General features: G+C 46.1%; 1 protein-coding gene across 2 annotated transcripts in view; it reads left to right on the top strand.

Moving 5' to 3' along the window:
- The first annotated feature begins 6,982 nt into the window (after nt 1-6,982).
- LOC138265803 (zinc finger protein 684-like) overlaps nt 6,983-19,873 on the top strand; it is a 185,528-nt gene continuing 172,637 nt past the window's right edge. The window contains exon 1 of one of the 2 annotated variants that reach the window (XM_069213864.1): nt 6,983-7,103. The gene's annotated coding sequence lies outside the window, so the exon portion shown is untranslated. The remainder of the gene's footprint in view (nt 7,104-19,873) is intronic. The other variant, XM_069213871.1, reaches the window with a different exon arrangement.

Below are 19,873 nucleotides of genomic sequence, written 5' to 3'. Positions count from 1 at the left end.
GTCCTCCAGACCAACAGGTAAGTACACAGGGAGCACGTTGTATGGGCTATGCTGGGTGGAGAGGGCTGGATGTCAGTAGGAAGGGGGGAGAGTTCTGCGACCATGAAGGACTGTGAATGCATGTGCCACATGGCAAGGGTAGGGATGGGGGCCACTCACTTCGACGGTGCAGTTGCTAATGACTTCTCTTCTTCCCCTGTACATGTCATGTAGGTCAGCGCCCACCAGAAGAAGGACATTTGGCGTGCCATCGCCAAGGACGTACGGACCCTGGGGGTCCACCAGAGACGGGGCACCCACTGCTGTAAAAGATGGGAGGACATTCGCCGCTGGAGCAAGAAGACGGCGGAGGCCCAGCTCGGGATGGCCTCCCAACGTGGGAGGGGTGCCCGTCGCACCATGACCCCCCTGATGTTCCGGATCCTGGCGGTGGCCTACCCTGAGTTGGATGGGTGCTTGAGGGCATCACAGCAGACACAAGGGGGTGAGTACACTCTCATTCTCATGACTTTGCGCGCAGTGGAGGGGTCTGGGTGGGGAAGGAGGGCTGTGGGTTTCCCTAGGCCAGGGCGAGTTACGTAAGCTAGGCCCCTTCGTAAGGCATGGCACTGTGGCCCTCCACCCCACCTCTGTAGAGTGCCAAGTACAGGTATACATACCCCTGTGTCATCTATGTGGACAGATGACACTCATAGCCATGTAGGCCATATCCCAGGAATTGCATCTGTAGAGGCCAAGAGCACGGCGTAGTGCAGGGGGCTGCTGTGTCTGTATTGTCCGCCAACGGTAGCGGTAAGCCATGCACTCAACAAATCTTTCTTCTGTCGCCCCCCCCCCCCCTTTTTGTGCTCTCCCTGTTTGTTTGTGCATCAGCATCATCAGGCGGAGGTACAGTGGCACCGGAGCACGAGGGAGCTGCATCCCAAATGGCCATGGAGGGCCACACCACAGACTCTGAACACACCAGTGGGATGGAGGGCGAGGGGAGCTTCACGTCGGTCACCGGATCAGCATCAGCGACACGGACTTGTCCGCCGATGGGAGCTCCCTTGTGGTGGCGGCACCATCTGTGCCCCCCATTTCTACAGGTACAGCCACCACCCCCCTACCACACCGCCCTCCCAGCAGCCCCTCAGCCTTCGCTCCGTGCCCACTCACCCAGGAGGGTGGGCATCACCTTCGCCCCAGGCACCTCAGCCCCTGCCCCTGTCACCTCTGCTGCCCTCAGTGAGGAGGCCATTGACCTCCTCAGGTCACTCACTGTTGGGCAGTCTACCATTGTGAATGCCATCCAGGGTGTAGAAAGGGAGGTGCAACACACTAATGCATTCCTGGAGGGCATTCATTCTGGTCAGGCTGCCCATCATCAAACCCTGCAATCTCTGGCCTCAGCACTGATGGCAGTCATTGTCCCTGTGTCTAGCCTCCCCCCTCCAACTTTTTCCACCCAGACCCAATCCCCTGTACCCCAGCCTATCCCAACCACACCATCAGACAAGCATGCACACACCTCAACACACAAAAGTAGCTCAGGCAAACATAGGCACCACACATCCCACAGGCACTCACACAAGCATCACCCACATACAGACACAGCAACATCCACTGCCTCCACTGTGTCCCCCTCCTCGTCGTCTCCCTCCTCCCTCCCAGTGTCGTCTACACTCTCACCTGCATGCACTACATCTACAGGCACTAGGACTCGCACCAGAACACCCAGCACCACATCCTGCTCACCTGCACTCACCACTCCCACTACCATTTACACGTCCCCTGTGTCCACTCCCAGTGTGTCTGTGACGCCCCCTCCCAAAGTACACAAACATGGGCACCCACACACCCAACATCCATCCACCTCACGACAGCCTCCAGTACCTGCACCCAAATCACCTAAAGTTACACCTCCTACAACCACCTCCTCTTCCTCCACTCCCAGACCCCCTCCAGCTACCCGTCCCAGTGTTCGTCAGAAATTCTTCCTCAGCAACGTTGACCTCTTTCCCACCACCCCTACCCCTCCAATTCATAGGTCCCGTAGTAGCACCTCAGCCAAAAAAAGTCAGGTACCAGTGGTGCGTGTTAAAAGTGTGTGGAGTGCAGTAGCCACCAGGGCATCCAGTGTGACACGGAGCCAAAGCACTGCCAGTCCACCCCCTGTAAAGCACCTTAAGTTGGAAAGTGGCTGACGGGAGAGGGTGAAGACTCCTGCTGGAAAAACAGCTCACAAGGGTCCCGGGGGAGTGCCGAGTCAGCTGTGACTCCTCCCAAGGTGGTGAAGGGGCATTAGAAGTCTCCAAAGTCTGGTAAGTGCAGCACGGCGGAGAAGGCCGCCATCCTCCCCGCCATCCGGGACGCCACCGCCAGCACTGTCGTCACTGGTCTGGAGACCACCGCCAAAGTCAGTGCCCTGGAGGGCAGCAGTATCGTCACTGGTCCAGAGACCACTGCCAGAGTCAGTGCCCTGGAGGGCAGCAGTATCGTCACTGGTCCGGAGACCACCACCAGAGTCAGTGTCCTGGAGGGCAGCACTGTCGTCACTGGTCCGGAGACCACACCCAGAGTCAGTGACCTGGAGGGCCCCAGCAGCCACAGCCCCGCTGGGCACTGAGAGACCGTCATGCCACACACCGCTGAACAGGTCAGACACAGCAAAGGCAAGCACCGCTGAACAGGGCAAAGACCGCCATGGCAAAGCACCGCTGAACAGGTCAGACACAGCAAAGGCAAGCACCGCTGAACAGGGCAAAGGGCGCCATGGTGAAGACCGCTGAACAGGGCAAAGACTGCCATGGTGAAGACCGCTGAACAGGGCAAAGACCGCCATGGCAAAGCACCGCTGAACAGGTCAGACACAGCAAAGGCAAACACCGCTGAACAGGGCAAAGACCCCCATGGCAAAGCACCGCTGAACAGTTCAGACACACCAAAGGCTAGCACCGCTGAACAGGGCAAAGGGCGCCATGGTGAAGACCGCTGAACAGGGCAAAGACCGCCATGGTGAAGACCGCTGAACAGGGCAAAGACCGTCAAATCAATCATCGTTAGCCCATTTGCAGCTGGGACAGTGACGGAACTGGGACCGTCACGGGGAGCGTGATGCACTCTGGGCACCATTCCCCCTCCAGAACCAGTGGAGACCTGCATCCACTCTGTCTGTCCTTCACAGGATGAAGCACTCTGGGCACCAGTCCCCCTCCAGAACCAGTGGAGGCAGCCTGCATCCACTTTGTCTGTCCTTCACAGGATGAAGCACTCTGGGCACCAGTCCCCCTCCAGAACCAGTGGAGACTGTTATCCACTTGAGAGACTGTGGCTTTGCACTCCCCAGGATGGTACAGTGGGCAAACCACCCACTGTAGAGACTTGAGAGACTGTGGCTTTGCACTCCCCAGGATGGTACAGTGGGCAAACCACCCACTGTAGAGACTTGAGAGACTGTGGCTTTGCACTCCCCAGGATAAAGCAGTGGGCAAACCACCCACTGTAGAGACTTGAGAGACTGTGGCTTTGCACTCCCCAGGATAAAGCAGTGGGCAACCCACCCACTGTAGAGACTTGAGAGACTGTGGCTTTGCACTCCCCAGGATACATCAATGGGCATGGAGCCCCGTCGTGGATCTGGCGTGGTGCTGTAATCCGGCTGAGGTGCCCCCCCCTTCCCTTCGCCATGAGGTGCTTGTTGTATTTCTATCTGATGCCCCTGCAGTGTTCTCTCCGTTTGTGGACAGGTATCTAGTGTGGACCTCGCCCATGCATTATGGGCCCAGTGGTCCACGGACAATGATATGTGCATACCTGCAGTTCTAATTGTGATGTATGATTTTCAATTGTTTTAATATATCTGTATATATTTGGTTACTGTATTTTGATACATTACAATGGTTGAACTCATTTCTTTTGGCTTTGCATTCTTCCGGGGGTGGGGGTTGTTACTGTGCTGTTTGGAAATGCATTGGTGTGTGTGTTGTAGTGGGTGAGGGTCGGAGTGGGGGTGGGGGTGTTGTGTGTGTCCCCCTGACTTTTGCCTCTCCCCTCCCCTATGTCGTAGGTGCAGTACTCACCGTTGTCTTCGGCGCCCACGTTGCTGGTGTTCGTAGAGGAGCAGGAAGACAAGCGCAGAGAGTATTTGTAGTTCAGGCTCTATGGTGGCTTCCTTCCTCGTGGAGTATGTTGAGGTGAGCGTTTTCCCATTGCAAAAGCTGTTTCCGCCTTATTTTTATCCATGGTGAATCCGCCCCAGAAAAGGTGGCGGGTTGGCGGATTGTGATACTCTTGGCGGTACATTGTCTTCCGCCTGTCTGTTGGCGGTGACCGCTGTGCTGCTTGTCTGTACCGCCGTGGCGGGCGGAGTGTTAAAGTGGCTGTCTATGTTTGCGGTTTCCGCCTCGGTCATGATTCCCTTTTTTTGTCCGCCGGCCTGTTTGCGGTATTACTGCAGCTTTAACACCGTCCGCCAGGGTTGTAATGACCACCTATATGTTAAGAGTGAACGGTCGGGAGAAACAGAAAGACAGGATATAAAACCTAACACAGTGATTGTGGTTGTATGTACTAATAAGACTTTATTACTTCCCAAAGGAACCCTTATTTGTGATCTTTGAATAACAACAGATTGATATTAAAAAACACAAGGATCTAAACCCATGACTTACAGTTTGCATGCAGTTCCTGGTGCTGATAAATAGAGCACTCTGCTATACTGTAAGGCTTGCAACTTATAAACCGGAAGTAACAAAATGATCTGTGTCAAAAGCAGTAGCCCACTTACCTAAGTAAATAAATGCTACTTATCAGTCAAACTGTGATTAAACAAAACACAGAACTCTACCAGAACAGTGTTAACCATTAGTGTTATCTTACTACTATTATAATAGCGTCACAATGCCTGAGCACATGATCTCTAAGGCAGGTGTCTTAACCCTGCAAGATATTTTAAAAATGCAGCCTCTTCATGACCAAATAAGTAGGTTATAACAGGTGTACTGCCGCTTGTGTATCTGTTGCCAATTTCTCTGCAGCAGATTTCTTTTTACAGAATGTATAAGTTCACTGTCAAACTCCACCCCCTTTCCTCTGCCATAAGTTGATTCCCAATATATGGGTTCCCAGAGAACAGGGCACAAGTCGAGGGTACACGCGGGTAAACGGAGCCCACCCACTATTTTCACAGAGTGGACGCCGTCCACCCTGCAAGAAGTGGCCCCACTGAAATATGCTGAACGTTCCTGGGTCATTTTCGGACACCGGGAAACATTCAGCAGCGCCAGCACCTTGTCTGCGTTTGGTTTTCAGCAGCAACATGCAGGCGGTGAGGGAGTATTCATGTTTCAGACTCCACCTCAGCCCATAACAGAGGCCGGATTTAAGGGGCCATCAGGCCTTCTTTTGTTCCACTTATTGTGACTAAGAGCTATCTGAGCCTCACTTATAGATGCAAATGCAGGGGAGGGGAAACAAAGGTACACAGCTTGTTATCACTTCAAATACTAAAGGCATGTTTTATGTTGTTCAATCTCTGTCTATAAGAGATTTTTATGTACTGTAAGAATGACAGATTTGTTGGTCTGTTCCAGTATTTTTCACAAATACCAATTTAAATACCACTATTTTGTTTTATTTCTTTTATAGTTCTACTCATCCTACAGCAGGGTGTTAGAGCACTTTACATCACACGCACAGATTATACATTGTCAATCAATCTTATAAATATGTAAAACAATGTACAAAATGTGTTACATAAGACAGTGACTGTTACAAGGTGCAGGAGTCACATGTCCTTCATGGCTTGATATATTAGAAAACTTACCATTTATGAACTGCGAGTAACAAAATAATCTCTGTGTTAAAATCAATAACTCACTTACTTAGCAACATATAATAAAAATCGGTCATTTGCAGTTAGATGATGTGCTTTGAAACAGGCACATTAACCCTCTATGCAACTCTGATTCAAAATTGGGACTATAGATAAAACAGTTTTCTCCAGCAAATGCGTTACCCTCCTAAGTTATCTAACCATTATTATTATTCCCTGAGATTTACTGGGCACACAAAGATCACTGCAGCAGGTGCCTTAACCCCATAAGATATTTTGAAATGTAGACTTTGTAACCAATTAAGCAGAACAGATTTATTGCCACATTGCTCCTTGTTTCCAATTACTTTGTGGGAAGGTTCTGAAAAAATAAATGTGTATATTGAGGCCCAGATTTTGCACTGGGTTGCGCCACTTTTTTTGGCGAAAGGCTGATGCAAATTCTCATTTGTTATATTTGTAATGAGCTCAAATGTAATAATGGTAAACCAGCTAAACCTGTGTGAGGTCTTAAGATTTGATGTCACGTCATTTGGTCAATTCTTGTGAGGTCATGGGTTGTGATGCCACTTCCTGTGATGCCACATACGATGCCATGTGTCATGATGTCATCCACTGTGATGTCACGCGCCATGATGTTACTTGCATACTGCATAAATTGGCTAGTCCCCCCAATTATTATTTTTTAGGACTTGTGCCCTGTCGGAGTATTTTTTTTTCAATTGCTGGTCTATCTGTACATGCGTTCTCTCACTTAGCCAACCTTTGCCTCCTTCCGTCATTAGTCCACTACTTACCCATCATACAGGCATACACACAAACTTGCCATTCAGTGACTCACTTTTAGAACTAAAATAAGAAAACCCAGACCGATTGGATTCATTGTGGTTATTTCATACTGGGGGAGGGGGGCGGGAGGGCTATATAAAACTGTTCCAGACACCATTGGCGGTGAGGGGGTGCAGGACACAGAAGGAAAATGGAATACTGGGTTGTTTGCAGGTAAAATGAAGTTATATCCCGACCAAGGGATTATGTTCTCGCATCACCCACAGACGAACTTGAATAGAATGGGAAATCGGAATCCTCGCTAGGTACGCACAGGAGAGCAGTGGTTCGCAGCGCGCGTGCGTCGCACAGGACACTCTACGCATGCGTAGGAGAAAAGCGTCTCGTGCTTGAGTGCTCTCAGCTGATCCGAAATGACAGGCTTCTGATACCCGAGGCACACTTATGAGGATTCCAAGCCCGAAAATCCGAAGATGGAGGTTTATAAAAAATAAAGCAGGTTAGATCTTTCTCAGGGGTGTGACATCTGTGCCATGCACTCTGGGGGAAGGAGAGCCCTTGCTTTTTAATAGCGTTCTTCGGCCAGCGCCTCCGGTATGAGGGCAGCCTTTCTCCCTTCCTAGGAAATACTCTTTGGTGCTTCCATCCCATATACGTGCTCTTTTAGTTTAGAAAACACTCACTGCCCCTCCCTTGTACGTTACTCCACAGAAGGCATGTAAAAACTTATTAAACAGCCTTCAAAGTTCTTTCAAGAACACGGGTGGGGCTGGGAAAAGAGTTTGAGAACGCTTCTTGCTGGAGCATCATTCAAAGCATGTGACGTAGGGGATATATTTATGGAGTAGGGACCCATGGCACACCTTTTTTTTTTTTTCTTCAGCAAGCCCCAACTTTTTCAGAGCTAATTTTCCCATTTTTAAAAAAATGTTTTCGTGCGTATTTTTCCAAGCCAAACGAACCAGGAATACACCCCCTACCATACTGCACTCAATTGCTAATTGAAAGTAGGGGACTGGAAAGACGATGCCAAGGCTACACAAAACTGCCGGATAAGTCCATGAGTTCTGGTTCTTCACACAGAAGAGAAAATAACGTTTTTTCATAATTGAAAAAGAGTCAAAAATGCAAAATGTTGAAGCGATTTTACAATTACGATCCCAAAACCTGAAACCCTCTGAACTGATCAGTTATGTTTAACAAGTTGGCCATAATCACCCCCCAAAGCTCTGCTCATGACATAACACAGGAGACACTTAGCACCTTCAATTATGTAATTGACGATGTCAATGATGATCTGATCGCCAGTGATGTCATCGAATCCCTTTCCCCAGCAAAACAAAAACCCATAACTTTCCTGGAACATCATTTATTCATCTGAGCTGAAGCTTGGACAATGCCATGTTTCTGCCAGATGCACACAAATATTTCAGTACCCAGTCTAGGGCCATGGGCTGCGGGTCCTGTTCCAGAGCATGGCTTCTCATCACACCCTTTACCCAGTCTTTGAGCCACGATAGCTTGTTGTGGACGGTCTTCAGTCATGTGAGGTGGTTTAGGTGTTGAATGTAGTGTTTGGCCATGCCCTGCACACAGCCCCTTGCCACCAGAACTTGCCTGTGTGCAACAAGATCTGAGAGCACGGCATGCAGTGGTCCTTCTTTGAATACCCATAGCTTCCTTAGAGCCACGTCGCTATTGGAAATTACAATGCAACTGTATTTTTCTGTGTATAAATATTGTGGATATTATTGTTTACTGTAGAAAGACACAGGCATCTTCACAAGTCTTGTTAATATTTCACATGCCCATCAAAATTACGTTTGTCTTTGAGATTTTCAAAATGTACATACCCAAAACGTAATTTTGAATGTATAAATACACCTGCTTGCGATGATCTTTGCAATAGTTTGTGTTCTCACAGTTTATCAAAATCTTTTTTTAATAGCTTCACCTTTCTTATAACTCTATTCTGGATGGCCTGTGGCTTTTACCCGTAACTGCCTGGTGGCAGTAGGTGGCAGGTTGAAGATTCTGGGCTACTTGCCGAAGCAGGCTTCTCAGTTGTTGTGTCACTGTGCTGTAAACAGTATTCCAGCTCACTGACCCTTGGAGTCTCTTGGCTTTGGCTGGGCTCTGGAGACAACTTCTCCTCAGGCAGGACACAGCAGGCACACCTTCTCGTCTTTGCTAGTCTCCAGGTACAGTCTATGCCTGTGCAACCACTCTTTGCCTGTTCCACGGTGCAGCAGGCCAGTTCTTCCTAGGCCCCTCTTCCAGTCCAGTCGAGATAGCAGTTCTGTGTGCCAGGGGTGCCCTATTTATGTACAGAAAACACCCTCAAGGTAGGATGCAGATGGTAGACATTTGGCTCCCAGGTTCCCTCCCCCTGATGACCACATCCTGAGGAGTGTGGCGTCTGGTTATGCCAAGATGCACCATTCTACCCACTAAGAAAGATACCAGACCCCTCTCTTGGTGTCCAGAGCTTCCTAACCCAACCCAGAGGTGTGCCTACTAAGAAGCTACATGCCTCTGGAAAACCAGTTTGACAACTGGCTTTCCCTTCTCTTTCCACAGTAAAAATAGTAATTTAGGGATTTTACCCCTGGAACATGTATAATACATGTCCCACTTTTTAACATCAGCACCCTGCCTTAGGGCTCATTAGGCCTCCCTTAGGGGTGACTTGCTTATATTTAAACAAGGGAGGTTTGGGCTTTGCAAAAATCGATTTAGAAGTTTAAAACTGCCATTCCAGCGTGCAGTGGCAGACTTGGGGACACGTTTTACCTTGTTGTACTTATGGTGGCACAGCTAGTGCTGCAGTTCATGAGAGACACCACAACGTACAGGCCCTAGTTACCCCTGGTGCCATATACTAGGGACTTACAAGTAAGCTGGCTATGCCAACTTGGGAAAAGCCAACAAAACATGTACCATTTTACGGATCAAAGCACAGGCACTGAGTCCTGTTTAGCAGGGCTTAGGGTATTTCAGAGCCATTACACCAGTACTTGGTAGTTAAAAGGGGGGCAAAAAGTAGGAGTAAACCTGCAACAAGCCTGTTTCCTTGCACATCAATACTCACGTCATGTATTTGTGTTTGCCTAATATGCATCCGGGGTGTTGATGAGCTTCGGACTAACTCTGCTAAGTATTTAGCACCCTGTCTGTCCTGTCAGGCATAGATTCCCACAAGTTATTTTGTTCAGCTGGTCTCATTTAAGATTTCCTTCCCTGCTTCCTGATGGTTCAGAGAGATTGTTTATGTGGGCCGCTCACACTGAATAGGCTGTCATACTCTCTGGTACCTTGGAAACGGCCTACTGGAGCTTGAATGCTTATGTCCTATAATTTGTGTATTATTGTTATCATTTATAAGCGAGGATATGGTGTTATGGCAGAGCTGCCGACTATGGTTCGAGTCCCGAAGTTAGCTCCACATCCTGTGATTCTGGTGAAATCACCTAGGGCCTAAGTTAGCTTTCAGCAGAGGCGTTACTCAGTCTCAGCTGTGATGCATAGCCCATCTGCCGAAATACAAATCCCATTATATGCTGTGGGATTTATATTTTGGTGGTTTGGTTATCCGTCATTATTGTGACAGAGTAACCCGTCCGTCGAAATCTAAAAGAGATTTCTAATCTCCCTGTGCACCTTGTGTAATGTAATTGGCGCTCATGTAAAGTACTCTGATGCCCAAGGGCCAAGTTTGTGTTATATAAATCTACAAAACATTGTTTAGTGACCACATTCGGAAGAGCCATGCTAAGTCCCTGGATGGCAATTGAAAAAAATGCAAATTCTGGGAAAATGGGCCTGGACGACGTGGGGGCATCTCTGCTAGTGCAGGGGTGCCCTCAAACACAGGTACTTTGCACCCAGCCTTCAGGGTTGGAAGACCTGATATATAGGTGACTTATAAGTGAGCTGGTACAGTGAAAATGGCAGTGAAATAGTGCATGCACTATTTCACACAGGCTGCAATGGCAGTCCTGAAAAAGTATTTGTATGGTCTCCTTATGGGTGGCAAAAGAAATGCTGCAGCCCGTAAGGATTCCCAGGAACCCAATGCCTTGGGTACCTATGTACTATATGCTAGGGACTTATAAAGGGGGGGGGGTCCTGTATGCCAATTTGGAGTGAAATACAGAGTCACTAGTATGTAATAAGAAATTTAGAAACAGAGAGAGAATGAGCACTGGAGTTCTGATTAGCAGAACTCCAGTGACAATTTAGAAAACAGTGAAACACACTGACAAGCAGGCCATAAACCATAAGCACTGGTGTCCTGACTAGCATGATTCCAGTGACACAGTCAAAAACACACTGACATCAGGCAGATATTGGGGGTAACGTGCCAAAAGAGGGTACTTTCCTACAAGGACCTGAATATTTGTGATTTTCTTTTCTCTCTCTTTTATGTCTTTTAGCGATAATCAGCTCTAGGTTTTTATCACTGTCACTGTGAAGTTCTGGATTTTCATGTTCTTCTACAGTATTTCGCTTTCTTCCCTGATTGTCTCTGGTCTCTCAATTCTTGTCAACAGTCTTTCATCTAGTCTTAGTCCTTGGCCATTCTTCTGCTGATTGTACTTGTAATTTCCAGCTCAGTAAAGGCTGGTTTGTTTTTTGATATGGAACTTTCATTTTCAGTTCTGTTCTCTGATCCGTAAATACTTGCCCAAGCTTATTAGTTTTGGCTTTCTACGAGTCTCACACTAGAATCTGGAGTGTCAGTCGCAACTGAAGAATGTCTCACTGTTTTGTGGTAGTGGTTGTCGAAGCTCTCATGTGGAAGGCTGGGAAGTCTCCCACTGACCCTCCTCCTTTTTGGATGCCTCGGAAACCTCAATCCTAGGAGGACTCAGGGAGTTAGCGGATGTTCACTCCGCTTCTTCCTCTGCTTGTCTCACCCTTTTGCTATAGGAGTTATGTATCCAGTTTGGCAATCCACTTCATGGCGGTGTTGGTCATTAGAATAACCTGGTAGGGTCTGCTTCAGCGTTCCTTGAGGCATAACTTACTGACATGTTTCTTCATGTGAATCCAGTTATCACGCCTTGAATCTTGTCATGGGGCTTCTCGCAATGATACAGGTGCAACCCTGACCTGTTGAAAAAGAGAACGTGCAACATCGGGCAGTCCATTGCAGTACTCGAGAACCAGGTCATCTGTGATATTCACAGCAGCTGGAACAGAAGGTATTCTAATGGCTCTCTCCATCAGCACCTCATGAGGAGACAATCCTGTTCTCTTGCATGGAGTGCTCTGAATGCTCATCAGTACCAAGGGAAGTACATCGGGCCATTTTAGCAAAGTTGAGGCACAGGCTTCGGCCAATGTTTCTTTGATTGTCCCACTTACTCTTTCTATTACACCTAAAGCTTCTAGTCTGTAACTACAGTAAAATCTTTTTTCAATCTATAATAGTGTGCATAACAACTGCATTCTCTTCTTTTTGAAATTACTCCCTTGATCTGATTCAAGGTGAACTGGCATCCTGAATTTGTGCTATCAGTTCCAGCATTGGTAGTTTGACAACTGTCAGACTGTCACATCTCTTGGTGGGGTATGCCTCAACTCAACAAAAGAATAAACGTGCAATGACCAATATGTACCTTAATTACTTTCATCGGGGCATCTACATGAAATCAATCCGGAGACGGTTAAAGGGGCCTTCTGATTTTTCAATGTCAATCATGGTTATTACAACCTTTCTGCCCTCATTTTTCTTTTGGCAAATCGCACAACACTGGCTCAAATTTTCAGCCATCGTGTGGAAGTGTGAATTATACCACTGATGCCTAAAGGCCATCACCATCTTATCACCTCCTCTATGTGTTGGACAATACTTGTCTCTCACAATGACTGGCAAAATAGAGTCAGGTTTGCCGATGAAGGATACCCAGATGTCACAGGCATCCTTCACACATCCTGTACATTCCTATTTCACCTTTTCAATGTCTGGGACTTTGTGTTGCAGTTCCCTCAACTTGTTAAATGTTTGTATAGTGTTCAAGATCATGTTTGAAACTGTCTCTCCCTCTGTACTACAAGGCTCATCCATGTGGAACGTGCTTGATTCAAGAGCAAAGTATTGAGCAATTTCATCCGCATAACGGTTACCTTGTGTGACAAAGTCCTTGACACTCCTAGGTGCAGCACACTTCACTACTGCTATTTCCTCTGGCAGCTGAAGGGCATTCAAAAAGTTCAAGACATACATTCTTTTTTTTATATAGGTAATTAGCTGAAGTAAAACATCCTCTCTGGGACCACATCTGACTGAATTCATGAACAATGCCAAATCTGCACTAGATGTCAGTTTAAATGGTGGCTCAAAAGCCTTCTGAAGTACAACAGGCTCTAATAAGGGCTATCAATTCAGCTACTTGTGCGGGGGTTACATGGCACAAGTAAGATGCTTCTACAATACCACTTAGGGTGCTGACAGTGTACACAGCTGTTAAAATGCCAATATCTGTCAACACACAAGGTTCACGAAAGGGCTTGTCCAGTGTGTATGGTCTTGGATTTGTGCATAGCTCATTCACGTCAATACAGTTGTGATCACCTTTATCAGGGGTAGGCAATAGAGAGAAAGGGTTCAGAGGGTTCAGAGCATTACACCTCTTTAAAGAAACATAGTAAAAAATCTCAATTGAATGGCAGGAGGCACTGTGACAGTGATCGGGTAACCCATTACTATTCCTTCCATCTTCTGCATGCGCAGACTGGCCACTGCAATTGCTTTGAGACAACCAGGCATTGCTGTGGCTGCCAGATCCAGAGTTGCTGATAAGTATGTGACAGGGTGTTTAACCTCTCCATGTGTCTGTGTCAACATGGATAACGCACACCTAAAATGCTCGTGTCAAAAGAGTATGAATTTTGGGTGTAGTCTGGCATTCCAAGAGCAAGTGCACTATAAAATAAATTGGTGAGTTCCTGGAAGGCTTCTATGCTCTTATTATTCTTTGGTACCGGCTCACTGACATCTGTGTGCATCAGCCTCAGTCAAGGCTTCACCACAAGGGAAAAATTTGAGAACCACTATGGACAGTAGCCAATATTGCCCAAGAACATTCACAAATCTCTCTGTGGTCTTGATGTTCTCATGAGACACTCTTCTGACTCCTTTCTTTTAAACTGGTGTCCCATATACTTGACCTCTCTCTGACAGTACTTTAGGTTTTTTTGGGAAACCTTGTGTCTGTTCTCAGCAAGATATTTCAGTAGGTCAATGGTGTCTTGCTTACAACCATCCTTTGAGTAGCTCATTGATATACTACAGTAAGGTGGAACTGCATGGTAAGTGTAGGGTCTCTATGTTTTTCTTCAGTATCTGATTGAGAGTCTGTCCGTATACTCCTCTATGCCCCTGAGGAGTGCAACACCACTTGAGAGATTTCGCTTGAAACCTGGACGTAAAGAGATATTGGCTCTCTTCATGAATGTGAATCGAAAAGGATGCCTGATACAAGTCAATGACTGTGAACCATTCTGCTTCTCAGAAAATTTGGAATAGGATAACTGAAGGCTTCTACATTACAGAATAGCATGGGATGACTATTTGGTTTATTGTTTAGAGATCCTGAACTATCCTTCATTTTCTATTAACCTTTTGCAAGGCTATAATTGGAAAACTGTGGACGAACTCCTTCAAAATGCCCTGTTCTATCATCTTTTCAATGATGAGAGTTATTCCTGCAATGGTTTTCAGGGTGAATTTAAAAGGACGAGTTTGAGAAAAGTCTGCATCTGGTCTGATAAAGGTTTAACATCATCAATCTAATCTGCTTCCTGGTGAAATCCTGTACCTCTTCTCTAACTGACTCCTTTTGCATTAGGTGTAAATCTTCCTTGATAAAGAGAGGGTACAACCTGACTAGGAATTCACTGTCTGCAATTTAAATTTGGCATCTGTTGCTTAAGTCTCCAGCTTTTCTCCGTCTGGTATGCAGTATAACAAGCACACTGAACTCAATGCCACTCTTCTCTGCACCACTGCACTCTATACTACGGCACTCTACTGCACTGTATGCCAATATATTGTACCCCACTACACTCTATGCTACTCTACTCTGCATGGCTCCACTTTATGCTACTGCACTCTACACCAATCCACTTTTAGCTACTCCAGTCTACTCTATGCCACTGAACTTTACAACACTGCACTTTACAACACTATACTGTGTCACTGCACTCTATTCTGAAACAGTCTACTTTAAACCACTGCACTCTGTTTCTCTATTCTACTCTGCGCCATTCCATTATGAGCCACTCCAGTCTACACCACTGAAATCTACCATGCACAACTCCACTCCTCTACCCTTTTGCACTCCACGCAACTGTACTCAATGCCAATGCACTCTGCACTGCTTTACTCAAAACCACTACACTCTATGCCACTCCACTCTGACAATCTAATCTGCATCACTGGACTCTACGCCACTATACTCTACTGTGCAACACTGTACACCACTGCATTAGATGTCAATTTACACATTCGCACTCTGCGTCACTTTACTATGCACCACTGCAATCTTTGTCACTGAACTCTTCACCACTACTCTGCACCTCTGTACTCTAAGCCACTGCAGCGTACTGTGCACCACTGCATTATAGGCCACTATATTCTGCAACACTCTACTCTACACCACTGCATTCTACGGTGTCAGACTTGACAGCTTTAGGGTGGTGTAAGGAAATGCCTCCTTGGCATGGTTACCCCCTAACTGTTTGCCTTTGCTGATGCTAAGTTATAATTTGAAAGTGTGCTGGGACCCTGCTAACCAGGCCCAAGCACCAGTGTTCTTTCCCTAAACTGTACCTTTGTCTCCACAATTGGCACAACCCTAGCACTCAGGTAAGTCCCTTGTAATTGGTACCCCTGGCACCAAGGGCCCTGATGCCAGGGAAGGTCTCTATGGGCTGCAGCATGTCTTATGCCACCCTAGGGACCCCTCACTCACCAAATACACACTGCCTCACAGCTTGTGTGTGCTGGTGGGGAGAAAATGACTAAGTCAACATGGCACTCCCCTCAGAGTGCCATGCCAACCTCACACTGCTTGTGGCATAGGTGAGTCACCCCTATAGCAAGCCTTACAGCCTTAAGGCAGGGCGCACTATACCACAGGTGAGGGCATAAGTGCATGAGCACTATGCCCCTACAGTGTCTAAGCAAAACCTTAGACATTGTAAGTGCAGGGTAGCTATAAGAGTATATGGTCTGGGAGTTTGTCAAACACGAACTCCACAGTTCCATAATGGCTACACTGAAAACTGGGAAGTTTGGTATCAAACTTCTCAGCACAATAAATGCACAGTGATGCCAGTGTGCAATGTATTGTAACATACACCCAGAGGGCATCTTAGAGATGCCCCCTGAATACCTACCTGACTTCTAGTGTAGGCTGACCAGTTCCTGCCAGCCTGCCACACACCAGACATGTTGGTGGCCACATGGGGAGAGTGCCTTTGTCACCCTGTGGCCAGGAACAAAGCCTGTACTTGGTGGAGGTGCTTCTCACCTCCCTCTGCAGGAACTGTAACACCTGGCGGTGAGCCTCAGAGGCTCACCCTTTTGTTACAGCGCCCCAGAGCATCCCAGCTAGTGGAGATGCCTGCCCCTCCGGCCACTGCCCCCACTTTTGGCGGCAAGGCTGGAGGAGACAATGAGAAAAACAAGGAGGAGTCACCCACCAGTCAGGACAGCCCCTAAGGTGTCCTGAGCTGAGGTGACCCCTGCCTTGAGAAATCCTCCATCTTGAGTTTGGAGGATTCCCCCAATAGGATTAGGGATGTGCCCTTTTCTTTCTTTCCTCTTCCTTCATTCTTATCATCACAGATTTCAAGTATTTATCAGGATGGGACAGTTCACAGCGTATTAATTCTGTGTAATAGGTAAAAGTCCAGTGCCCCATAAATAATGAAAAGTCGCCACCAACCACCAGTCATAGCACATGCATGAGAGTCACCCATGTTGAAAGGAGGCAAATGTTTCTTAAATATCCAGGTTCAGAGGAGCCAGTACTGTTCTGGCGAAGAAACAACACCAATATTGAAATGAAGCCCCTTTTAGGACATTCATGACTCACGTCTCAATGGGAACAAAACATACCAGATTGGCTAGAACTGGTGAAAACAGGAAACTTGTGAAATGTTAGTTACAGCACTGGAAATTTTCAACTTTCCTCCAGCACTGTCTTTTTGACCATCAGTGAGTACCAGAGAAAAAAAACCTAGATCTGAATCTGTGAGATAGCGACAGTGTACTGGTATAACCATTGTTGTCTTGGATTTGAGTTTAAAGCACGGATGAGTTCAAAGAGGGCTTGAGGGATGTTGTCTCTGCCAATGGGGTGGTAAGAATTGGGTGGCTAAGGGAGCTTAAAAAGAATTGGCGTGATTTAGGCCTGGGGAAGATCTGGAGCGGGCCACAGACCATTTGGAGAGGTGATGCCACTACAGTGAAAAAGTAGGTGGAGGAGAAAGTAAGCAGCCTTAGAGAACAAACTTCTTCGATAGGGAGTCTGACAAGCATGTTTCTCCTCCATAAGTCTGTTTGTTTGTAAGGCTGAAAAGTTTTAGAATTTTATACGCCTGGCATGGCCATGAACCCTTTACCTACAATTCGGTTGTCTACCTGTAGCAGCCTTTAGTGTAAAATGGAGAAAGTCGAGCAAGGAATCTGACTTCTGCCCAAGTTGTTTACCCACATGTGAAAGTGACGAACACGCCTTGTATTTTTTGTCCTTTGTACACGAAACAAAGGTCCAAATGTATTGCCTCTATGTGAAGAGCCATCTGTTTATCTGCAAGGGGAGAGGCATACGTAATATGTAAAAGCGATACTACCTAAATTGTGGTTGTGGCGATCTCCAAAAGCTATAGAAGATAGGCATTGAAGGCCCACCTGTGTCAAATTTGATTGAAGGACCATTATAAGTGTTTTTAAATTATATTTATTGTTGTTTTTATCTGGATCTGAACTGTATTTTAAGTATTTTAATGTATGTTTTTGGATCATGGAACAAATGTTTTGAAATATCTTTTAACTTTGAACCTAGATCTGAAAATTGTAGTGACCATTTCTCAGGCTTAGAATTCATTCTCACACCAAGCTGTGTAAAATACTTCCATTGGGTTTTGATCTTGCTGAGTATGAAAGCAAGATACTGGTGAAATTCCATACAACCACTGGCTTCATGGAATAACATTTTGTCTGCACATGTTACTTTTGCTTATTGTTTTATTTTAAAGGTTCCAAAATATCAACTTTGTATACTCCCTGCTCCCGAGCAGTAATACACTTTTTCTCAGCAGTCGCCTAAACAAAGGAATGCATGCTCCTCTCCTGTCTATCATTTCCTTAACATTAACCTCATTATTTTCAATCTATGTAGACTTCCTGGATGACATACTTTAGATTACATTGGCTTGTTCACAGCAAACAGAGAGATGTTTAGAAGGATTGACGGCCCAAGTCAGTGGTGGTTCAGCTATTTAGTAGAGACCAAATTTGTGGTTGGTCCGCTGTTATCGTAGGCTCGTCCTCAGCATGGTGGAGATAGGAAGTTCTTAGTCCAGTTAGGCCTGGATTGGACGGTCAGTTCCCTATAAATGTCTAATTGTTTATTGCAGTATGTTATGTCTCTCAGCCAGTCTTTGGGAGGTAGGCCCCAGCTTCATTGTATTGCTTCTCTTCCCTTAACATGCAGCAAAGTGACAGCTGTATGTTTTCTCACTGCAGGGGTGGATATCTTTCTCCTAGCCCCATGAAATTATAAGTAGACTGTGAGCCCACGAATTTCTGTGAGGATCTGCTGTACCTCTGTCCAAATCTGGCCACTTCTAGGCAATGCCACTCCAGCTGCAGGAAACCAGTCTCCTGGGCTTAGTAGATAGCGCACCATAAGTTACACCTGAGGTCCAGCCTACATAGTCATTTAGGTGTATATTGTATCCTATGTAAAAAAAAAAAAAAATTGTTAATCAGTCTAAGTTTGTAGTTGGGAGAGCACCAGTCAGACAGCAGCAAAATGTCCACTGCTCATCAGTAGAAAGCTAATCTAGCCTGAGAGGTGCATATTAGTTCTTCTTACTGCATGCCTGTCTCTACCCGGGACACCAGTTTTCTGGGAGACATGGAGTCTTTCAGTGTCTCCAGTGGGACAAATGTCAGTGGCAGGGCAGGAAACATGGTATTAGTGGTCCTGCATGTTTCATGCTATCACAAACTTAAAAATGTGTTTAGTATGGTATGATCTATCTTGAATTGTTTATATCCATCCGTGGGAGGAAAATGTCTCCCGGGTGTAAGTCCCTGAGGGTGATCAATTTTAGATGCTACATTTGTTACCAGCCTCTGAGCCCACACCTTTGGCTTGCTAGTGAGAGGCAACCTAGGATTATTTGCCAGAGGTATTCTTGGTGCATATGGCTGATTAAGGTTTGTGCTGTGTCTAAGACTGTTCCAGACCCTAACAATGCATCTTACCGTGTTGAGCATGACTGTGGGGCACTGGGCTGCTGAACAGATAACTGGTGGGCCAGTCATATCAGCTTTTTATTGCAGTGCGGGCTGGAACTGCATACAATAGTACCAAAAGTGTGAGTAATAAGCCTTTGCACATAAATATTCAGGGGTGTGGAATTCCTATAGCCCAATGCTCAAGACATATTGTTTGGGGTCAAAGATAACAAGTTTTCTTATTTATTTTGTCCACCTTTATCTGCCGGTTTACAGTGATGCATTATGCATCAGGGAAGGGCATTGTCTACAGTAAAGATAATATTTGTGTCTATATGTTAATGCTGTTTGAACTTGTATTTATAGTTCATTAAAGCAAAGCATTTACTACTGGGGTGCACACGAAGAAAATGGTCTAAGCTGGAACAGCACTACTGATAGTAGTTCCAGTATAAAAATGTGTACACACGTTTGAAAGTTTAACAATGTGAGGCTACGTATAATGCTCCCAGAATGCTCTCTGATTAGATGCAAATGTTTGCAGAAGCCGGAAAGCAATATTGAGGATTCTTTGCTTTCAAAATCAAAACATTCATGAAAAATTGCAACTAGGAAAAAAAACTTTTGTTAAACTACTGTGAAATTTTAGTTACCATTTCTTGAAGCATTATTTAGTAAATTGTGTTGATGCATCCTAGTTTTTCCCAATAATATATCCATAATGGAAAATTCATTTTAACAAGTTTTAACAAGATTTTGGGAAGCATGAAAAAAAAAAATCATTG

The sequence above is a fragment of the Pleurodeles waltl genome, chromosome 2_1 (assembly GCF_031143425.1).
Source record: "Pleurodeles waltl isolate 20211129_DDA chromosome 2_1, aPleWal1.hap1.20221129, whole genome shotgun sequence".
NCBI classification, from domain to species: domain Eukaryota; kingdom Metazoa; phylum Chordata; class Amphibia; order Caudata; family Salamandridae; genus Pleurodeles; species Pleurodeles waltl.
The sequence above is the reverse complement of the archived record's forward strand: the minus strand, read 5'-3'. Positions and strand labels throughout refer to the sequence as shown.